General features: G+C 42.7%; 1 long non-coding RNA gene across 1 annotated transcript in view; it reads right to left on the minus strand.

The window, feature by feature from the left end:
• The window catches only part of LOC109312041, a 98,043-nt gene extending 76,040 nt beyond the window's left edge, over positions 1–22,003 (minus strand). Inside the window, exon 1 of the long non-coding RNA XR_002101696.1 lies at positions 21,873–22,003. This is a non-coding gene — a long non-coding RNA (uncharacterized LOC109312041). The remainder of the gene's footprint in view (positions 1–21,872) is intronic.
• Between the last annotated feature and the right edge of the window lie 249 nt (positions 22,004–22,252).

A 22,252-nucleotide genomic window follows, 5' to 3' on the forward strand; every position in this document is an offset into this window, starting at 1 on the left:
AGAGGGTGTTCAGCACGGCTGTGGATGTTGTGACACCCCACCGCGCCTGCTTGGATCCTGGTTTGGGGGAGCAGCTGGTGTTCCTCAAGGTGAACCTCCCGCTGCCGGGGTCCCCAAGTGCCAGGTGCAGATGGAGCGAATGCCGCCCTCCTCGCTCCGTCTGGATCGCAAGTTTTGTCTGTCAGCAACCTAAGGTGCACTTTCCCCCAAACCCCTGCACCTATCACCATGAAAGCTGGCAGGCCTTGAGGGCTCCTCAGGGACTAGCAAGCCTGCAGTTTTGAGCTCCCTGTGGCTTTCCACACAGAAGTCACAGGAGGTTCTCTCTCAAGAATTTGGGGTCCTGTTCCTCCAAACCCCCTGCACCTATCTTGTTGAAAGTTGGCAGGCTTTGTGGGCTCCTCAGGAGCTACCATTCCTGCAAGATTCATCAAGATCAGACAAGAAATACCGAAGTTATACCCTGCTTTGACCTTCCCCATTATAGCCTATGGGGAAGTCGAAGCAGCTCAAATATTCGACTGAGCTTCGACCTCGACTCAAAGTGGACCTGCTCCAGCAGACTCAGAGCAGACGGCAAATCAAAATGGGACCTGGTTTAATATTTGACATGGCTGTCAAATTGAATATTACCTGCTCTGCACAGCCCTACTATTTACACTGTTCAACTTTGTGTAAATAATTAAACATTTACTGTAGCAGTGACTGGAATCCAAAAATGCTGTCTCCTTCATGAATACCCTGGTCACCAAGCTAGAAAGCCATCCTCACTCTCTATGTCAATGAATACTTAAATATTTTATACAAAGTAGAACAACTCCAGCATGAGACACTGGAGAAGACCTACCTTATAATGGAGATGGAGGGTATTACCCTTCCTCTCCTTCCTGCCCCTTCACAGAGGTAGGAGTCCACATTCAGACCCACTCTCTGAGTCAGGCAGAGATTAGAACCAAGGTCTCCCACCAGTCTAGGCACACTGGACTTGAGTGCTCTCAATACAAGAGACCCAGTCACCAATACTTTTGTAAATTTAGATATAAAAATCTTTTTTTCCCTCAACCAAGTTACTTGGCAAACTCTGCAATTGCAGACAGCTTAAGGACAACTAAAACCACACTTTTTTAAAAGGTATTTACCAGTACTATTTCCCCCCAAAAATGTTTGATTTTGTTTCATATATGCAACAGCCTTAGAAAAGATGGGAAAATATCACTAACATGATTTTACAGATAAGCCACTCTGAGAGCTGCTCTAATTAAAGCAACCTCAGTGTATTGATTATATCAGTGTCTCCACACCTCAAAATGACAGCAGGGGTGCTTTAACTAACCATTTTGAAGTGTAAGAATGCTGATACACGAGATACGGAGGCTGCTGGACGTGCACTAATTAGCACACCCCAGCAAACTTGATTAATCAAGTCTACCCCAACACACTGTAATTACAGCAAATCAAGGCAGCCTTCCTGCATGGCTACAGGTGCCCCATGTGCTTAAACTTAAATCACATGCGTGCATGCTGGACTGGGCCATAAGTCTCTGGCAAAGCCATCCTTTTTCTGACTTGGATATCCTGGATGAAATCCCAGTCCCATTGCAGTCAACTGGACATTCCTTTTTACTTCATTGTATCTGGATATTCACCCAGGGCTTGTTATTCCTACCTTAATTACATGGTTCCCCTTTACAACTCGTGCATGGCTTCCCATTACCAAAACAAAGTTTCCTCTTAGATAATGTATTTTCACAGGTGCTAAGTGATATTTATAAGGGCTAAGGTAGGCAGAACTGCCAAATACCCCAGCTTTTTAATAAGGAATTTGACATTTTTATTCCTTAATTGCCTCTAGATTGCAATAGAGGGAGTCTTTCAGAAACTTGATGAATTACGCCTGCATGACCAGGAAGCAGCTAGGGTCAAAACTAGTTCAATTTCTACTCCACCTCTTTCCAATAAATCTAACCACCAGAACTAAATGCACACAAAACTCATTGTGTGATGACAACCAATCTACACTACATATACAACGTGAAGCAAAGAATGCCAGTGAATTGCTCATTGGAATTACCAAACCTGACATATACGTTCTCAGAGCATGTTAGCAGTAAACTCCTGTATAATCTTTCTGTCCATGCACAGCACAGAAAGAAGTTGATTTTTATGGAAGACAAATTGCTCCCCCCCAATTAGGTTTTTCATAACACGCAAAATACAAATGAAACGTGACAAATCATGTCATAAGTATGGTTGAAAATTCCGTTTTCCAAGCCAGGGGTCCCATGCCACAGCTGACACGCTGATACATTTGGAATGAAGTCAACTGTGAGCAAAATTGATATGGCTTCATAAGGGTGCATATGGATGAGTGAGTGTATGTGATGTATCCAAGGTCAGGAGAGTTATTGTGGCCTTCCCTATTAACAATGGATTTGCTGATCCCAGTGTTCTTGTAAATCTTCTTTATGGAGATGGTTTAGGGACTGGCAGAGTTATACACTGCACCAACCAATAGAAGGACATTTTTGCCACTATAACTGCATGAGTAGCTGTAGTTTTGCTGATTAGGAATTTTATTGCAAAATCCTGCCCCTCCCCCACACCCTTAATGGATTGTACTATCCTAATAAAAATTTCCAGCAGGCCTGTGTTGGAAAACACAAAAGAAATGAAATGAAGCTAAGTGGGCCAGTCCCTAAAACAATCGATATATTTTGTAATTTTTTTTTTTTTTAAAGGTTGAGGTTAAATATGAGGCTGAACATGGAATTGGAAACCAAAAATAGCTCTCTTAAACGACATCAATCTCACAAGGTGGAAGCAGGTGACTAAGCAGTATTAAATGTATACAGAATAATGCTTCTCATGATTTAGTCCAGCTTTTCTCCAGCTGTGAGACAGACCTCCCTGGGGAAAGGCTGATCTACTTAAAAATAAATCTCTTTTTTATTAATTTTTCTTCCAATTTAGGTTGCCAGACAGTGGAGTGTGATTGGCTCTCTACAATAGTAGAATAAGAGGTAAGAGAATTTGATGCCATCCCTGTCTCCACTGCTGGCACTGCAATTTTTTCTAACTTCTCTTTGCTTTAGGTTTCTCATTCACAGCACAGCGGTAACAATTTTTTACCTACCTCAGAGGAATGTGAGACAATACATTAATTATTGCCTTCAAAGAATGATGGAAAGTGCTGTGGAAGTATTTAAGTATTATGATCCTCAGTTGAAGATTGTAATTGAAGATTGAAGAATGCATTTTGTGCAGCATTTTCCACCCCTTTCAAAACAATATTATGTGACCTTTGCAACTAATCATAATTAAGCAATTTTATTCTTAATCTTGCATGTTCATGATCAATCCACAGGACAAAAATATTTTAAAAGTTGTTTTTAATGCAGGTGCATAAACAGAGGAACACTTTGTTCCCAGACCTGCATTGACCTGTTACTGGGCAAGTTAATTCACCTCTCTGCTCTTGCTCCTCTTCCCAAAGTTGGTGTCAGGCCCTTAGAGACTACCAACCCTTTGAATGAGGAACTGTCACTTCCTATGCAGTTGCACAGAGGAACACTGAGCTCAGTTGTGATTTCTCAGCACGACTTTGACAATAAAAAGTATTTATTTGAAGAAACCAGGAAAAGGAAGGTACCAACTTAGCCTGAGCCAGGATTAGTTTGTTTTAAAAGATTCTCTCACCTCTGCTTCAGAATCGGTCTAATTCATGGCTTCTGTTTATTACACATTGTTGACAAGCATCACCTGATACTATTTACACTGAATTTAACTTGTGGGAAAGTATAATTGTACGACTGTAAAAGAATGTATTTTAACAAAACCCAACATCTTTTTCAATTGCTTAACTAATGCGCAGGGGGCTAGTTGCCATTCTCTTTTAATAAGTGTATCCCTTTCCTAAGTATTTTTTAACAAGTTGTAAGAGAGTTATGTTACATTTAAACAACCTTTCATATAAAATAGTTACAATGTTACTATACACAGAGATACATAAGCATATTTATTTTGATCTTATAAAAGTTTAATTGCTACCATCCCTCTTACTTCGTTAGAATTAGAGAGGAAATTATAGTACAAAAGTCATATTTATCTTCACTCTTTGTATTTCTCATGCTCACACCTTGCCAGAAAGAGCGGAAGAATGATCCAATAGTTACAGGGAGAAGCTTGGGACTTAGAAGTCTCATGGTGAATTCACTACTCATTACTCACATCAAGTGTTTGTGATGCAGGTTACTTAGGCTCAAGTTTTTAACAGATACTAAGAACTGCTGAGTTAGGACCAGATCCATAAAAGGACTCAGGACTCAGGTGCCTGAAGTGGACATCCTAAAGTGGAACATCCTAAAGGCATGTCCAAAACTGTGAACCAGAAAACCCACATCTGACAATTGTGTTACTCTGTAGGTATCCTACCTTTTCACTTAAAAGTTTCCCAGGCACCTAGAGTTTGCAGTTGTGTGCATGCCCCAAACTGCCCCAGTGTGGATAACGCTGCACAGCTCAGCCCTAAGCTTGCATGTCTGCACCATCCTGTGCCTAAATCCCCCAAGAGGCATAATCCAGTCAGTCTCAGAGCCCAAGTAACACACATTAACAAGACTGGGTTCTGCATAACCTGCGGTTCTGACAACCACTTTCCCTATAGAACACAGCCAGAAGACATAGCAATGGAGGTGGTGCAGTAACCTGCAGTAACTCCATTCCTCTCCTCCTCCATTCTGCCCCTTACCTGCAGAAATGAAACAAGCAGATAACCAACAATCATGTCAGAAGGAACAGAGTTGACTGCACTGACTCCTAGGCTACAGAGTTATGCTTTCCTCTTGTACCTTGTCTAACCCAACAACTTTTGCACTCTGGGCACAGCAAGGCAACTTTAGCAAAGGGTAGAAGTGCACCTGCTTACAGTAGCCTGTAATCTAGTGACGAGGAAGTGAAGAGATGTGAGTTCAAATGCTGTCCAGTACAAATAGGAACTGAACCCAGGTCTTGCACTACTTGGGTGAGTGCTCTGGATCAGTAGACTATTGTAGAAGGGGCAATACCACTATGTGGGTTTTAAGAGTCAGCCCTACTGTGAGAAAGGAAGGGCATTCATACTATCTTCAAGGAGCAAATTCAAGGCTGTGGATCATGAAGGAGAAGAGGCATTTCTCTGACACCTTAACTGAGGTGTCTGGGGATCATGATTTAGGACTCTTCCAGGGATAGATCTTGAAGAGGTGCAGTGGCAGGATCACACTTCCCTTTCAGACCACACTGCAGGAGGAGCAGCTTTTTCAAATTCCCAAAGCCAGTAAAAATCCAACCCTACGTCCTCTTCCAGGATCATCAGCACATTTCCTCCCCTTCCCTCCCCTCCATTCATACCTCCCCCATCTGCTGTTGACACTGTCCCTGGCTGACCTGCTGCTGCCATTATCTTTGGGTGAACTTGGCCCCCCATGCAGCCCAGCTGGAGTGGGGCTGGAGCAGGGCTGGAGCAGCTCTGCAGCTCTCTCTGCCTCTAGCTCAGCCAGGGACAGCAGGGGAAGGAGGAATGGAAGAGGAGGACATGTGCCACTGAGCATGGAGGGGAAGGAAAAGGGTGCCAAGAGCTGATGGGGGCAGGATTTTGACCTGATTTGGGGACTTTAGAAAAGTCCCAGGGTGCTGCCTCTCTGACATGGTCTGCCTGTCCTAGTTCATTGGGGGAAACTGTGACCAGGATGATGTAGCCACTCCTGCAGTGACAGTCACTGTTCTAGCACTCTACTTTGCAAAATCCTGGATCTGCCCACAGATTCTTCTGTCCTCACTGAGTCTAAACTCCTTAACATGCTGGCTACTTTGGATCTCATTCTGAGGCACGTAACTCTCCCCATACACTGCAGAGATATTCCAGCACCATGCACAGGGTTCCAGTCCAAGACCCTGGAGCCTCAGAGTTAGGTGGTACCTAAGTCCTTTACTGGATCAGGCCTTTAGACCCAGATCCACAAAAGTGTCTGAGGATCTAACTTGCACCGGTTTTCATGGGAGAAATATGGGCCTTTGAAGACCTTTTCACTTTTGACAATTAGGCTAAGGATCCAAAGCCAGTTTGGCCTTGTTCTGCTTAGCTCTGCAATACATAAATAACTTTAAGAGAAAATGTAGTCCAAATCCTCACCTGTGCCTAACTCCAAAGATCAATAAGACTTATATACCTAAGTACTTTGGGTATCTGGACCTCAGTTTTCCATCTATAAAATATGAATAATAGCAATTCCCTAGCTCATAGGAATGTTGTTAGGATAAGTGTGTTTTTTATTGTGATATGCTCAGTTACTTATTGAGGCACACATAAGCAACTAAGACAGAAATTCTACTTACTACTTGGTGCTTCTTTCTGGAGAAGACTGAGAGAGATTCATCACCAAAGAGTGACAAACATGAGCTTGCCATCCTGGAAGAAAATGTCATTAAGTGTGTCTGCACAAACTTTTTTTGACATAACTGACTCAGGTACCAATAGCAGTGCAACTGTGACTATAACTTCAGGTGCCAAGTAATTTATTCAAGACCCTGGGCAAACTTGTGCAGTACTTAAGTCCATGTTGGCTACACTTATTGGTTCCTGAACTAACTAGATTGCAACATAAACAAGAGCTTTTTACCCAATTTAGGCACCTGACCCTGCAAAGGCTTTACACATAGGTTTAAATTAAGCATCTGATTGATACTTTGAAAGATTGAATCCTGAGCCTCTACATCCCCTTTGTTACTCAGTTAGGATGATAGAAGAGCTGCATCTTAGATTTTAAACACTGATACACTTATCTTACAGATTTTCCACAGAAACTGCCAAAACCATTCAACAAAGAATGATCTGACATTTCTTCTGTAAAAAGCAAGCAGAGGAAAAAAAACATGATGAGGCCATAGTTATAGTCTAGGCCAATGATTCTTAAAAAGGTGCTATTGCACCCTGAATGTTGTGAGATCATTTTAAGGGTGCCATAAGGTGCTGCACAATATTAACACTGTTAGGTTTGCAAATACCTACACAAGATTCACAAGATAAACTCAGAGGTTTCAAATAGGAGTCAATACTGTCAATAGGCCACTATTGTGATATTTCTAAATTATCTGTAACAATTGCTCCATTATTTTTCCATAGTTAAAAAAATGAGTGAAAGCTAAGAACTGGTATTTTTGAGGGGTGCCTTTGGTCTAACAAGGGGTTCATTGAGTCTAAAAAGTTGAGACCCACTGGTTTAGGATATAAGGGGGAAATAAAGGATATATATAGCTTCATTTCATTTTTAAAGTTCACCTTTAATAAGCATCTAAAATTTTCCACTACTTTCAGATCAAAAGTGACTTATGAACTTTTAACTCTGCTAAGGTACTTAACTTCATGGAGGATTTTTTTTGTTTGTTTTTATTTCCTTGAATTATTAGCATGGAATGTACCAGGACGTCAGGCCAAAATGCATTCTTAACATTGTTGGACAAGCTTGGTGCTGCTACTGTCAAATGCTCAAGTCATCATACAGTATCTGATGGGGAGACATGATGTATGTAGTGCCTTCACCCAGATAATGCAACTCAGCCACACTTTGTTGTATATAATTATGCTAAGCACCCATAGAAACACAGAGTGGATTCCCGTAGGAATTAATAGATACATTTTAGACCCACTACCATGCTGTAAGTGCATTTCCTTGTGAATCCATTACAAAAGTGTATCATTTTACAATTTTCCCCATGTACTTTAGATAAGTTGTAGAACATATCATGCTGAATACTTGTGCACATGCTAAATTTTATACAGTGCTATGGTACCATTGGTCTCTAGGGGCATTATCATAAATATAAGTGGGTAGATAAGAAGTTGCAGGATCAAGGCCCATGTTTTCTTGAAAGAAACAGATCTATTTCTTCAGCACTTTGCCCTTTGAAAACATAAATGTGAAGGAAAGGCTTGTGAAATTGGCTGAATGTGCACATAAGTATGTTCCCATTCATTATGCTTTTTCAAACAAAAGTATGATCGTAAGAGCTTAGTTTCTGTATAACAGGGCTGTTCAACTGGCAGTCTGTGAGCTGCATGTAGCCCACAGGGGTTAAATTGCAGCCCTGCCCTAAGATGCCACCTGGCTGCCACTCTCCCTATTGCTACGGCTGCAGTGGCGGCCAGGGGCTCCAGGCTGCCCTCCCTCTGTCTTCCCCTTCCTGCCTCTGTCCCTGCCCCAGGGACTGGGGTGGTACAAAGCAGCACAGCCTTCAGTGACAGGAGTCAGTCTAGTGTCCCTGAGTAGTATGGCACAGCTGGGGAGCTAAGAGTGAGTCAGGGTGCCCAAACATGCAGTGCAGCAGTAAGGCACCTTGCACATGGTGCAATGTGGCAGGAGCACCTGGGAACATGGTGCAACAGGGGACATTGAGAGCAGCAGTGAGGGAGAGCACCCAGTGTGCAGTAGAGCAGAAAGGTACACACTACAGCAGGGGGGCACCCAGACACATGGTGCGGGGGGGGCAAACAGTCCCCAGAACCTCTGGCCCCTGCTGGTGTGGCCCCATGGCTGCTTAGAAGTTGGACAGCCCTGCTCCATAAGACTATCCCCAGAATCACGTAGCAGCAATATATCTTCCATACTTTGTTCTGCTCAACAGTTGTCAATACTAACTTGACAGATCTATTTCCAGGAAGACTGTTCAGTCCCCAAGGCTGTCTCTGTCCCTAAGCTCTCTTTGTAGGTTGTCAAAGAGCTTGTCAGTTACTGTGAATTATAGTGATTGTTCCAGTAGCTAAGAATTGGATTGTGGCCACTACATTATTTAAATAACCCAACACATAGCAGTCTTATGGTAATCTTCTAATCACAGTTGACCTGGGCTGCATGTGAAATGTTCTCATTGCCATAAATTTCAACATGTGGTGTCACAGATAGTTGCTGAGAGATTACTGGAGTTCACAAAGGATTGTATGACAACAGGCAAGTAGAAAAATGAAATCCAAGAGACACACCACTGAAGAGACTGCTTCTTGTGAGGTACATTAGGGACATTAGAAAAGTTATTTTTCTTTGACTCAGACCACAATATTACATGGATCCATAGAAAATAAAGATGCTTGTGCAACATCATGTTTCAAATTATAAACACAAGCAAGTCTAAAGACTCAAGGCAATTATAGCCCCATCTTCACTTAACAAGATAAACTAACAGCACATTACAGGAAGTCACAAATCTAATCTCCTCTAGGCATTTGCAAGCAGATTTGGTCATTCCTCTTTCATTACAACCTCATATTGAAGTAGTCACTAGCAATCAATATTCAAGGTTTTAAGATCAGAAGGGACCACTAGTTCCTCTAGTCTGATCTATTGTGCACCACATGCCATTAAATTTCACCCAATCACTCCTTTATGAGCCTAGCTTGTATTTCACCAAATATGTCTTACAAAAGGCATCCAGTTCTGATCTTCAGATATAAAGAGACAGCAAACCACTGTTTCCCTTGGTAGCTTGTTCTACTGGTTAATTACCCACGTGCATAAATCTAATTGTTTTGCCATTTAATAAATATGAACATACCACTACTTTAACAATTATAAGGCTATACAAAAATCATGTCAAGATGCTGTTTAAACAGAGACTTCCTATTTCAAACCCAACACTTCAAATTACTGTTGATTATACTGCTTTGGAAAAGAAGTTAGTGATGATCATGCATATTTGTGACTCTCTACTTCAGAGCATAGTGCATCAGCTCCCTCCTCCCCTCCCCTTAACCCCCCCCCCCAAAAAAACATAAAAGTGCTGGTCCATTAAGCCCTTTCTATTCAATCATCTCAGAGATGGACCTTTTTTTTCCATATTGAAGGCAGGTTTGCCAGGAATCTTTCCAATATTCTGGAGAGTTTGTTCCAGACTGGAGACACCGGCAGCTGCTTCAGACATCAATTTCACCAGGAAATTGTAGGGCTCAGGGAATGTTCAGTTTGTCATACATTTCAGTCAACTTCAAATCAAAACCAAATTTAAAAAAAAAAGTCTCTTACGAAACTTTATTGTTTGAATGGAATTTTTTGGCCAGCTCCATTCGAGATTCCTAGCACTGGTAGAGACTTCCTCAGAACAGTGTATAGATGCATAAGGAGCAAGCCTGCAGCAGTGGTCACAATTACTTGTCCTTCAGCCAGAGCAGTGGTTCTCACCATTTGTAGACACAAGCAACCCCGTGTCAGACTCAAGGTCCCCCTTCAGAAATTGCCAGCTCTTAGTTTACACTCATTTTTTGACTATGGAAAAAGAGAGCAATTCTTCTGCTTCTTCTTCTTGCAAAGAACTCCGAAAGACCACAGCACATTAGAATGGTTTTCACACTATGGATTTTTATTTGAAATCTCCCAATTTATCTTGTGCCTCTTGTGTAGGTGCTTGTACATATAAAGGTGCTACCCTGAGCCACTCATAAAAGGATCTCAGAGCACCACACAGTGCTGTGGCACCATGGTTGAGGACCACTGTTATAAAGATACTATCAAATTGCCCATCAAGAATGACCAGGAGGGGGACTTCGTCCCCGCCATCATGGCAGCACTCCACCATCCCACTTTGTCCCCACCATTCCCTCCATCCCCCTCCGCCACCACCCTGACCCACCACCGCCTCCAAGCTTGAGACTTCCAAGAGTGTCCTCGTTTTGTCCAGCCCCACAACACCCCACCCCCCCACTCTACATCCGGCCATCTGTCTCTGTGTCTGTCTATGCAGAGCACTCTGATTGGTTGTTTCAGGAAGCATTATGTTTGGCTGCCATGACAACCAATCAGAGTGCTCCAAGGGCATTACAGACAGACAGACAGACATACTAAGCCCTTTATATATATAGAATTATACTGCCTAGAACGCCCACTGAAACATGCAGTGGGTTACAGCTTATATAGTATAGACTAATATGAGTTTTTATCAGTTAAATATCAAACAACCACTAGCCCATCAGCATAGCACAATTTTTCTGCCCCAGGCTGTCATAAAAAAAAATACTGTCACAACAGAAAGCATGCTCTACGGGATCAGTCCTTCAAGGTATCGAGTATGTAGACAAGTAGTTAAACATAGTGTATTATTATACTCAGGAATTTGCAAGATCAAGTACTGCTTAAAATGAAAACAAAAGAATACAGGAGAAGTGTTATAAGTCAATATTTATGCCTCCAAACATACACAGACTTGCTGGGTTATAGAGGAAGCAGTTGTTTGCCTCTCTGAAGAAGTTTGTCTTGTTGAATGACTGGTTGGAGCTGCATTGTGAAGCATACGGAGGTAAGGCAGGAGGTACTTTTGATGCTTTGTTTGGATTGATGTAACTGTTGGTAACAGATAATGACTTGGCCCTACCAGGTCCCAGCTGTAGTCAGTTGGAACTGGAGCCAACAAAAGCAACAAAGCTTGTTATACAGATTATAAGAAGGTCAAAAGGGATTGCCCCTGAAGTCAAGTCTGTACAAAATGTTTTATGCAAGCAAAGGAGTTTTTTTAAGTTACATAAATCATAAGACCCAGCCAAATTCTGCCCCTAGTCATAGAAGCAGTGCTCAAGTCAAGAGAAGTATTGTTTAATCACTGAGAAGAATCCCAAAAATCTAGCTTTCCAGGTAACAAATGTGACAAAAGCATCAAGAAGGAGAAGCAGCACTTCCAGTTTCTCGACAAGGCTTGACAGAGAAGCCACTCTGCCAAGTACTTTTGCAAGGACACAAAACAAAGTCAACCGCTTCCCATTCCAGGGCACACTGTGAAGCTCTTGATACTATGACACTGAGCTCTGGGACCACTCGAGTAGTTTGGAGAGTTTTGTGAGCACATCTTCAAAAAAGTGTTTTGCAAAAGATGTGCTGCCAAGTTTGTGATACAAATGTTTGCCCAAGTCTATATTTTCTGGCAGTATTGTTGTTTTATAGCAAAGTAACAGCCAAAACAACACTAAATCTACCTGCTGAAAACCTTCTCTCAAGCCAGCTCATTTCCACATTCCCAAATTTCTCTAATTTTGATTTAAAGCTAAATCCAACTTTGGCTTCCATGCGTAAGGTATACTGAAGGAATCTCTCTGAGTGGGTTCATGTAAAGGTGCTCATCTCCTATTCATTTGAGGAAATGAAGCATTAAAGAAAATAACAATTCCTCCTCGCTTCTCCATCCCGCCTTCCTACCAGTACAAAGTGAATTCTTCAGAGCAAACACAGAGGAGAACATATGGAAGAACAGATAAGCTGAAAGGCCAGGTGCAGTCGGTGACCTCTTCTATCCCTATCTGTTATTTCTTCAAAAGCAGCAAATATTGTGGCTAAAGACTCCATTCCAGCACCATTATCACTAGATTCCTCTGGGAACAGACTTTCTCTTCATTGTACTCTCACAACAGTCTTGTTCAGTATACTGGTAAGCTTTCGTTCTGCGGGTCCCCACATGTGGTGGGTCAAGGAAAGTTATGAGGTGTGGTGGCTCTGTTTTGAAGGCCAAAAAACAAAGGCTACACAAGAGCACCTGGAGAGATCTGAATTCATGAACGTGTCAGCATCCGCAAGAATTATAATGACAATAAATCTGCCTACAAACTCTTTTGTGATGCTAATAGCAGGGGTGGATTTTTAGGTCCAGGAGACAGTCATTAAATTCACCTTCCAGTACAAGAAATGCACACAGCCAAAGGTCATGTTAGCACAGCATAAAGGGGTGAAGATAGCACAGAGATTAAAGGCAGTAGAAGTGAGCCTAAGTAGCACAGGTGACAATAGCAGTGGAGAGGTGACTGTGTAGATTTTAGTCCAAGCTGTCCAAGCCCCAGGTGGCTAATCCACACTGAAGTCTATGCAGCCATCTTTTCACTGCTCATTATCCAGGCTAGCTAGGTTAAATTAGGGTGAGTATGCCTAATCCTGCCACTGATGCACCTTCATTTGACTGCGCAGACATAACTAAATTCTATCAATCTATTTTTGCTAAACTCAGTACTCAAGAATGAAGCTTCTTTGTTAACTGGAGTAGGAACCTGGAGGCCTGTTTCCCACACTGTATTTTAGTTAATATGTCTTATGAAAAGAGCAATGCTGGTAATATCATTTTGCATTAGTCTCTCAAGGAATTATAGGGAGCAGTCACAGATGATGCAGCCAGGCAAAGTAATGTGACTAACAAGATCCTGACACACATTTTTAGCCACTGGCATTAGGAATTGAGAGCTCACCACACGCTACTAAGCTGCTTTGGAAAAATACTGAGGAAACACGTGGAAAAGCTATTAACGAAAGCTTGCCAGCCTTCCCTCACAACCTTAGCAGTAGCCAGATGCTGAATAATAGACAGAAACAAAAGACATTAGAGTGATTAGTTGTACAGCAATACTTTTCTTACCAATGGCATGTGCAATCGATATGTGGGAAGAAAATCACACATCTGAGGGAGAAAAAAAAAGATTTCACTGGCAGGTTAAATTCATTTTTTTAGAAGATTGTGGTGGTTCTTAATATTTTCACATAGGGATGAATTAATAACTGGGGCAAGGAGGAGATCAAAAGTATCTGTAAATCCAGTTGGCACATGGCTCTACCATCTCTCACATGGATGTCAGCTTCACCCAGGTGATCACATCCCCTCTCTGTTTTTCAGGTCCCACACTCCTGCCTATAGAAAAAGAATAATGTTTGCCTCTTTTATAAAAACTTTTCAAAGATAGGTATAAATGAGCCATCAAATACCTCAGTAGATTACTGTTATATGAAAATCACTCCTTTTGCCATGCCCACAGATCAAGCACCTTTGCGACTGTTAGCAATGCAGTGGCAGGGCCAGGGGTGGTGAAAGCCACTGAGGCAGAGGGAGCAGGGAGGGGGTTTATTCCCCCCTGTGTCCTCTTTCCCCACAGGGGACCACAGCTGGGGTCTGCCAGCCCCCACCTGCTGCTACTGCTGCTTACCTCCAGCCAGGCAGACCCAGCTGGGGTTTGCCAGGGGGAAAGAGGAGGGAGAGAGGAATAAACTACCCCTTCCTGCCCCCTTCACCTCAGGGGGCCATGCTGGCAGGCATCTGGCCATGCCTCCACCCCTCCCACTACAGCAGTGAGGTGGTGGGGACCCTGGCTCAGGTCCATGCCTGTGGAACAAGGGGAGGGGAAGAGGGGAATTAAACCCAGCTCTGTCCCCTGTTTGCTTAAGGCTGCTGCTGGGGCTGGCCACTCAAGTGTGGAAAAATGTCTGACAGGGGCTGCTGCACCCCTGCCTGGCAGACATCAGCTGGGGTCCGTGCTGCTGGGGCAGGGGAGGGAGGGGGGAATAAATCCCCCTTAGCAGGGGCAGTGTCTGGCCACACCCTCACCGCTGCTTCAGCTAGAAAGCAGGGGGGTGGGCCCAGCCTTGCTTCCCTGGAGCACACAGCACAGAACAGCCAAGGGCTGCGAAGCATGCTGGGATGCTGGGGGACTCTGGTTTAACTTGAACCAGGAAGGGGTCTGGGACAGAAGTTCCATAAACCAGTTTGACCTCAATCAGTGAAGTCTGATACTACATCCAACCAGATTTATTGTAAACTGGTTTTGGCCTTTTTGAAACTGGTGTATGTGGCATTGAACTTCTGTTCTGTTACAGTTTTAAGCCAGTTTCTGATCACTTGAACCAGTTTATGTGTAATTTCTGTCCCTAGTCCTGAAGTGCTTGTTAGCTAAAACTGCCATTTAAAAACTTAGGGAGTTTGCAAGTGCTCAGCACCAGAGGTAGGATTTTAAATTTTTGCACTTTGAGCAATGGAAGGAAGGGGGGGCAAGAAGGAGTGAGCACTTGTACTGAAGTTTCTGCAGCCTCGGTACAAGCTCTCCCAGAACAGGGTCTGGCAGCAGCAGCACAGGCTCCCCTGGGGTTGCTATTTTGGTGCCTCCTCTGAATCAGTACCCAGGACCCTTGGTGGAGTTAGCATAACTCCAACAAACCAGCTCAATATTTATTTGTACTTTTCTCATCCAAATCCACAGTGTTTTGGAGTTAACCACCATTTGAAAACTTTATTCTTAATCTTAATGGCAGAGTCACAAGGAAGCTGAAGTCCTGCAAGAATTCTCTGCATACTGTATAAACATTTTACAGTGAGGGGGCCTGCAGTTGACAATGAAGGGCTCTGAGTATCAGCTACAGAGGCATCTCTGAATTTCCATGGGATCAAAAGGAATTGTGGGTGCATGGCCTCTCTGAAAGTTAAGCAATTGATTAGCTTGCATGCAGAGTTTTAATGAATTCTTCCACAGTTAGTAGATTAGATTATTCTAGCACTCATATGTTTATAGATTTTATATATACTGTGCACTGTTTTCTTTACTGAGGGCTCTGTTATTTGTACATAATTACTCTGTCTCTAGTAGTAGGTGTACTGTGGTTAGAGAGAGGTTGCTGGACTAAATGCTGCAGGCCAGTTGTTTGTGTTGATAAATTAAAAGTGTCCTGTTGATAAGAAGATGGAGATAACTTACCTTTGCGCATCTGAAGTGATCTGGTAGGAACCAGTGCTATCTAAACTAGGTCTCACGTGATATTTGACATTCCACATAAGTTCCCTATTAATCTGTCACAGCATTCCCTTGTTGTTTGTGGGCCTCCATTTCTGGAAGGGATGACACCAGATAAACACTGTTCCAACAACAGCACACTGAAAACATCAAACGTTCTCCAACCTCATCTGCTCTTGGCCTGACCTATGACCTGCAAATGCGAAGTCAGCTTCAAGCTGCACCTTTCCTGAAAACCATGTCTATTCTGACGAGCTTATTCAGCATTTTACACTGCCAACTCGAGTTTGGTGTTGAATTTCAGTGCTTAATAGAACCAAATGGTTAAGTAGGAAAGAGTGGAGCTGCCTCTGAAAAGCAGAGAAAAAATTGATTCCGGTGTCATTAGTGTTATACAGAGTCACTACAATGAAGTGTGGAAATTATTTCTCTTTCTTCCCTACCCCACTCCAGTTCACAAGGCGGGCAAATTGAACTAAACTTTATAGATTCTGCCTGAATTACACGCCCCCTCCCCCCCACCTAATTATACCTAATTCTTTCTAAGTATAAAGAAGATAGCTTGGTATTTTTTATTTTGCCATTATCAGGGCATCAGCAAGATATATTAAGCTGATCATATCCTTAAGTGATATTTTTGACAGAAGTATAGTCTCACAATGGGCAAACATATCTATTCAAGGGACACACGAGAATACTTATCACCCAACCGTTCTCTACAGGGAACATCACAGACTTTCATTCCCACCCAGCACCACCTGCCAAATGCCACTCCAGGGCTTTCTGTGATCTGTGCCTCCAAGCCAGGGCACACTTAGTTCTACCCTTCCAGTATTTCATTACCCTTACATTTCCAAAGGGCAAGAGCAATGTGCTAAACAAGCTTAGGTCCCTCAATACCATAGGCTCTTTCTATCCTGGGTTCTTCAATTCCATACTTCTTTTCAGAATAAAGGAACCCAATACGCACTTTAGCCCCACTTTCCTCCCCAAAACACTTCTTCTTAGAAGTTCCATATACCTCCCCCTATTTCCAGTCCCTTTTTAGGAAGCCTGTCTCCTCTCCTAGTGTGTCCAATTATACATATACATATATATATATATAATACAATAATATATACACATACATAGATAGATCTGCTTTCAGAGTGATTCCCTTGGTAATATAGCTACAGATGCTGCCTGTACCTGTATCTGTATTGACATATATGCACACATGCATATGTATGCATATTATACGTGTGTGTGTGCATGTGTGTGTGTGTACACACACACACACACACCATACACACACACACACACACACACACACATCTAAAATATATATAAATGCAAATAAATACCACAGCTGGTTTTCTCCTATTTGGTTTGGTTTGGGGTAAATGCTCTGAATTGAAATGTCCTTGCAGTTAAAGGAAATCAAGGGTCTGAGCATTCCAGGAAGAAGTACTCCAAGAGTACTTAATATAAATATATATTGTGTGTGTGTGTGCATATATATCAGTATCTGTACAGACATCAATATCTGTACAGACATGCATATGTATGCATATTATGTGTGTGTGTATACACACACACATACACATAATATGCATACATATGCATGTGTGCATATATATCAATACAGATACAGATACGGGCAGCATCTCTAACTATATTACCAAGGAATCGCTCTGAAAGCAGATCTATCTATGTACATAAGAAAGGGCTGTCAACTCCCTGGCATCATCACCTGACTACCACCGCTTGGTGCTATAATGTCTTTCCTACACCTGAGCTCTGTGTAGTTTGGGAGACAAGAAAGAAAAGAGTAGGGACTGACCAACTTCTGTAGCACTAAAACAACAACCCGCCAAAAATCTTTCCAGTCTCTAGAACTGGCAGCAATGCAAACTCTTGATAGTCCTGCTTTGCTGCTACTATACTAGAACCTAGCTAATACTATCGTGGTTTCAACAGAACTTGCAGTGACAGCAGGAAATAAAAATATTAAAGGGAAATGTCTATACATGTGGCCCCTGACTTCACAGATCCATCCAGTCTATGGATCCATAGGGTGATAAGTCTCAGTCCCTGTAGACTCCACAAAGATCAAAATTTCGCCCCATGGAAGAGAGACTGTGAAAAATATCTCTGCACAGGAACCTACTTTCTTTAAAGAAAGCAAATGTATATAGCAAACAGATTTCAGGGGTATAGGTTGTAGCCATGTTGGTCTAAGGACATAAGCAGACCAGGTTCTTTGGGTAAATCTGATATCTTTTATTAGACCAACTCAAATAGTTGGAAAAATTCTTTTTTGCAAGTTTTCAGGTACAAAACCCCTTCATCAGGCTGAAGAAGCATACAGGAAGAGCACAGACCAACTACAGTTGCTTCTTCAGCCTGATGAAGGGTATTTGTACTCAAAAGCTTGCAAAAAAGAAATTTTCCAACTATTTGAGTTGGTCTAATAAAAGATATCAGATTTACCCAAAGAACCTTGTATAGCAAACAGGTTGTCCTTCTTCCTTTACATCCTAGCTCAGCACACTAGGCTCTCTATTTGAAACTACTATAGCCAGTCATTTAACTGGGGGAAGGAAGGCAACAACTGGGGCAGCAGCACCAAGTGCTGCCTTTGTGGGGGTGCAAAAGCAGCTGCTGCTGCAGCAGTGGCTCATCATACCACAACAATCATGATGGCAGGAGCTGGCACTGCCTTGGTAACATGCAGCTGCCCCAGGCACAGAGCTACGCTGCTCTGCCTCTGGCCACAGCTATATTTTCAAATTAGCATTTGATATGTGCACATAATTATTAAGAAAGCAAGTATAAAAAGGATTAACAAGTGCTGTCCAAACTCCTCACCTACCTAGGCAACCTGGTCCCTCCTCTCTGATGGAAGGTTTGGAGGAAGGCACTATGTCTTCTTAAGCTGCAGAATCGTAAGTGGCAAGTGCATCCTGTTTCCCCAGATGCAGATGTACGCAAAAATCAGAAAGCACAGGGAGATAAACTAGCAAAGGGAAAATAAGAGGGAACAAACAGATTAGTAGAGTATATGTTAAAAACTGTTTATACATATTATCAGTAGGCTCTACCATGCAGCTAGAAGAGTTACAGATAATAAAATTCCTAATCACTTTTCTGCTATAAAACTTACCTAGATTAAGATATAATTCATTTAAATGTGCTTCAGAGCAATTACACTGCATCTGAACTTACTGTCCTGAACTTACTTAATTATCATTTTTATTGCTCTGTTCAGAATTTATTATTTATAGGGGGGGAAAAAACCTTTGGAGAAAGTGTTTAGGGCGTTTTGGTTTGTGTAATTGCAGGCAGTGTAATAAAAGCCTTGTTATTTTGCATCTCCAGTTGGTGAACAACCTAGCTCAAGATATCATTGCGTGACAGGAAGCTGAACAGGAGCCTGTATTAAGGTTTTGCAAATAAATACCACAGCTGGTTTTCTCCTGTTTGGTTTGGTTTGGGGTAAATGCTCTGAATTGAATGTCCTTGCAGTTAAAGGAAATCAAGGGTCTGAGCATTCCAGGAAGAAGTACTCCAAGAGCGATGGCCATAGGGCTGGCCTGACAAGTTGGTGATGTGAGCAGCTGCCCAGAGTGCTGTGGCCAGGGGCACCATACACACATGCATGTGAGCAGCCTGCACTTGCAGCAACACTCTCCCCCTGCCCCACCCTGGCCAATCCCCACCCCAAGCAGGAGGAGCGATGCCCAGCCCAGTCCACCCCACACACACATCCACACACCCCCAGCCACTGCTCAGGAAGAGCCAGGCTGGGCACATGTGGATAGGGTGGTGCCTGCCCCAGTCCACCTGCCTTGTACACCATGCCTGCCTGGCATACCATGCTGCTCCACTTTCCCACACGACTTCCGCCTGTGCCCCTGCCAGCCTGCCTCTACCTACGCTTACAGCAGTGCTGCTGACTGCGGTAAGGGGGTGGAATTTGGTCAGCTGCGGGGCTCAGTGATGAGGAGGAGGTGCTGCTACCTGCTGGACAGGGTGGAATAGGCAGCAATCAGCATGCCTGAGCCAATTCAATTGAATTGAATTTTGGGTCATTCCTCTTTTGTATTTTTTAAGTAAATTATAAAAAACTTTTGCCATTACAGCTTTATCTCTGAAACTTTTGCTAGTACTTACACCCAAAGAACAGGTGCCAAAATACAAGTTCACCCAGGGTGCCATTTTCCCTGAGACTGGCCCTATATGGCAAGCAGCTGTTCGTAGGGGCATAATTCTGCAAAGCTCTGAGTGCTCATAACATGCAGTAAAGTGAATGTGAACCAAGACTTGCCAAATATCATCAGCACCCTGCAAGCCTTTGTTCCCAAGAGACAGCACATATTCCGATATTTAACTGCCACTGTAGTTACCCAGGTGACTGCAATGGTGTTTGGATGCATACCAGTTTATGAAGATGGTATTTTTTTCATATAGGCACGTGACAGTCAGCAGCAAGCATGGACCAAGCTAATAGTAACTAATCTTCTACTAGAGCACTATAGATAATATAGTAGGAAAAGAAGTTTGCACGGTCAAGCACACAGGAAGCATGTCACAACAGAAAATTTGTAATTTCTTGCAAGAAGCACTTTTATGGCAAGTCAGGTTCTTAAGGCCACATCGTATATTTTGGTATGGTAATGGTTATGTTATATTAATGTAATCCCCCCACCCCGCCGCTCTCTCTTTAACTGCCCCTGCTGATTTAGAGTCTGATCCCACTTAATATACCTCCCAGGGGTATTCTGACCACAGTTAAATTGTTTGTACAATGCTTCAAAAGTACTAAAATGCTAGGTGTTAAACATACACGCAAGTTGTGTTCCCAGGCTGCAGGAGCTACTAGAACTATGTAAGAGACATTACACAGGCATCTCTTATACCTTTTGTTATATGGATTTCAGGGCAAAGATAAACCCCCAAAACATCTGCTTTCTGGTGCAAATGAAAATATTAAGCCAGGTCCTGTAGCACAGAAGGAATAGAAAATAGCCCTAATAAGGCAGGTGGAGATCTCTGTTGCATAAAAGAGCTTTCTTCTACCACAAAATAGTCAACTCTAGGCTTTCCTCTACCTAATACAGAGGGCCTGTGGAGGTAGCTTTCAGAGTTTTGTTCTTTGGACTAGAACAGGGGTGGCTACCAGGCCATTCTATCCAGCCCACAGGGGCCCCCAAAAATTTAGAAACTTAATATTTATCTGCCCCTGGCTGCCTGTCATGCGGCTCTCGATGGCTTGCCAAAACTCAGTAAGGGGCCTTCCACCCAAAATAATTGCCTACCCCTGGGCTAAATACAAACATTCAAAAAGCCGAAGATGGAATCAGTCTAAGTTCTGCAGTTTTCTGTTAATGGCATAGTTTAGATTGGTAGTGAATAGAATACACATTTGCCCTTTGGTGGGGGCAATTCTTAGACCAGGTTCCATCATTTTTAAACCAATCTGTGCACCAAGCTTCTGTTCTATTATAGGTATAGACCAGTTTCCAGTCACTTATACCAGTAAAAGAGTAATGTCTGTACCTAGCCTTGGAGAATGGGCTGGGGACACCTTCTCATGGTATAAATTACAGCAACCCTGTGAATTTTCTAGGCTAGGCCAGAAGCCAAACCAACCTCAGCTGTTTCTAAGATAGCGTAGATGGCAAAAACTCACCTTCCCTCATGAGTGCTGCCATGGTACACCTGGGGATCTAGCGCATAATATCTGTTCAAATATCAGAAGGCAACTACCTTGGAAAGTTCCCAGGACTTTTATTCATTCAGTGAGGGAAAACAATGATCAGAACGTCTGTCAAGTTTTCAAGATTACTTCAAGGCAGGGACGAGACGTATTTCATGGCCTTGAGTATTCTTCATTTTCTTTAGCACCATTCTACTGTCTTTTCTGTTCACTAGGAATACATAAAGTACAGACACTCAGGTATTCACATATGCCTCAGGGTCATGTCTCCATGAAAACAAAACAAAAAAAAGCATAGAATCACTGCCAGAAGGATTTGTCTGAGTACATGTAGCTCAAAGGCAGCAGCTAGTTATACAATGACAGTACCTTTATGAATGTTTCACGTGCCTGTCTACTTAGCGGTTCACTAAAAATGATAGAGTTGCTTTAGCAATTACCATATCTACATACGTAGACAGTACAGTTTTGTGCTCAGGGCATTTTGTTGCCAAGTCTGTAAGCAGATCTATATAAAAAGTACAAAAAGAACAATACATTAACAAAACTGTATTACAGCTAGGCCCAGACAGCCACCCTCGCATGCCAGTGAAGCTTAGCTCTGAATGGTAAAGCTGGGTCCTTTACAGTTAATTGCAGTAGCACTCTGAATCCAAACACTTCTTCAAGTGTGGGGATTCATATGCACAGATTAACAGATGTTTAAGGGACCTTGTGAGATCATTAGGTCCAGCCCCCCTGCTCTGGGCAGGAAAGAACACGGGTCTGGATCCTGGACCTGAAAATAAAAGGGAGAGAAAAAGACTTTTTGTGGAAATAGGGGAGGCAATTAGTGAATAAAACTGGAAGACAGCTAAAAAAAATGGAGTGGCAGAATTGCAAATGAATAGGAAAAACAGCATAGAATAAGGTAAAGCTAGAGGAGGGATCAGATAAGCACAGAGTGAAGGGGCCTTTCAAATGTTGCTAGGAGAGGAACTAACCCAGATAAACACAAATGCTGATGG

The sequence above is a fragment of the Crocodylus porosus genome, unplaced genomic scaffold (genome assembly GCF_001723895.1).
Source record: "Crocodylus porosus isolate Cpor-Errol unplaced genomic scaffold, CroPor_comp1, whole genome shotgun sequence".
Lineage (NCBI taxonomy): Eukaryota > Metazoa > Chordata > Crocodylia > Crocodylidae > Crocodylus > Crocodylus porosus.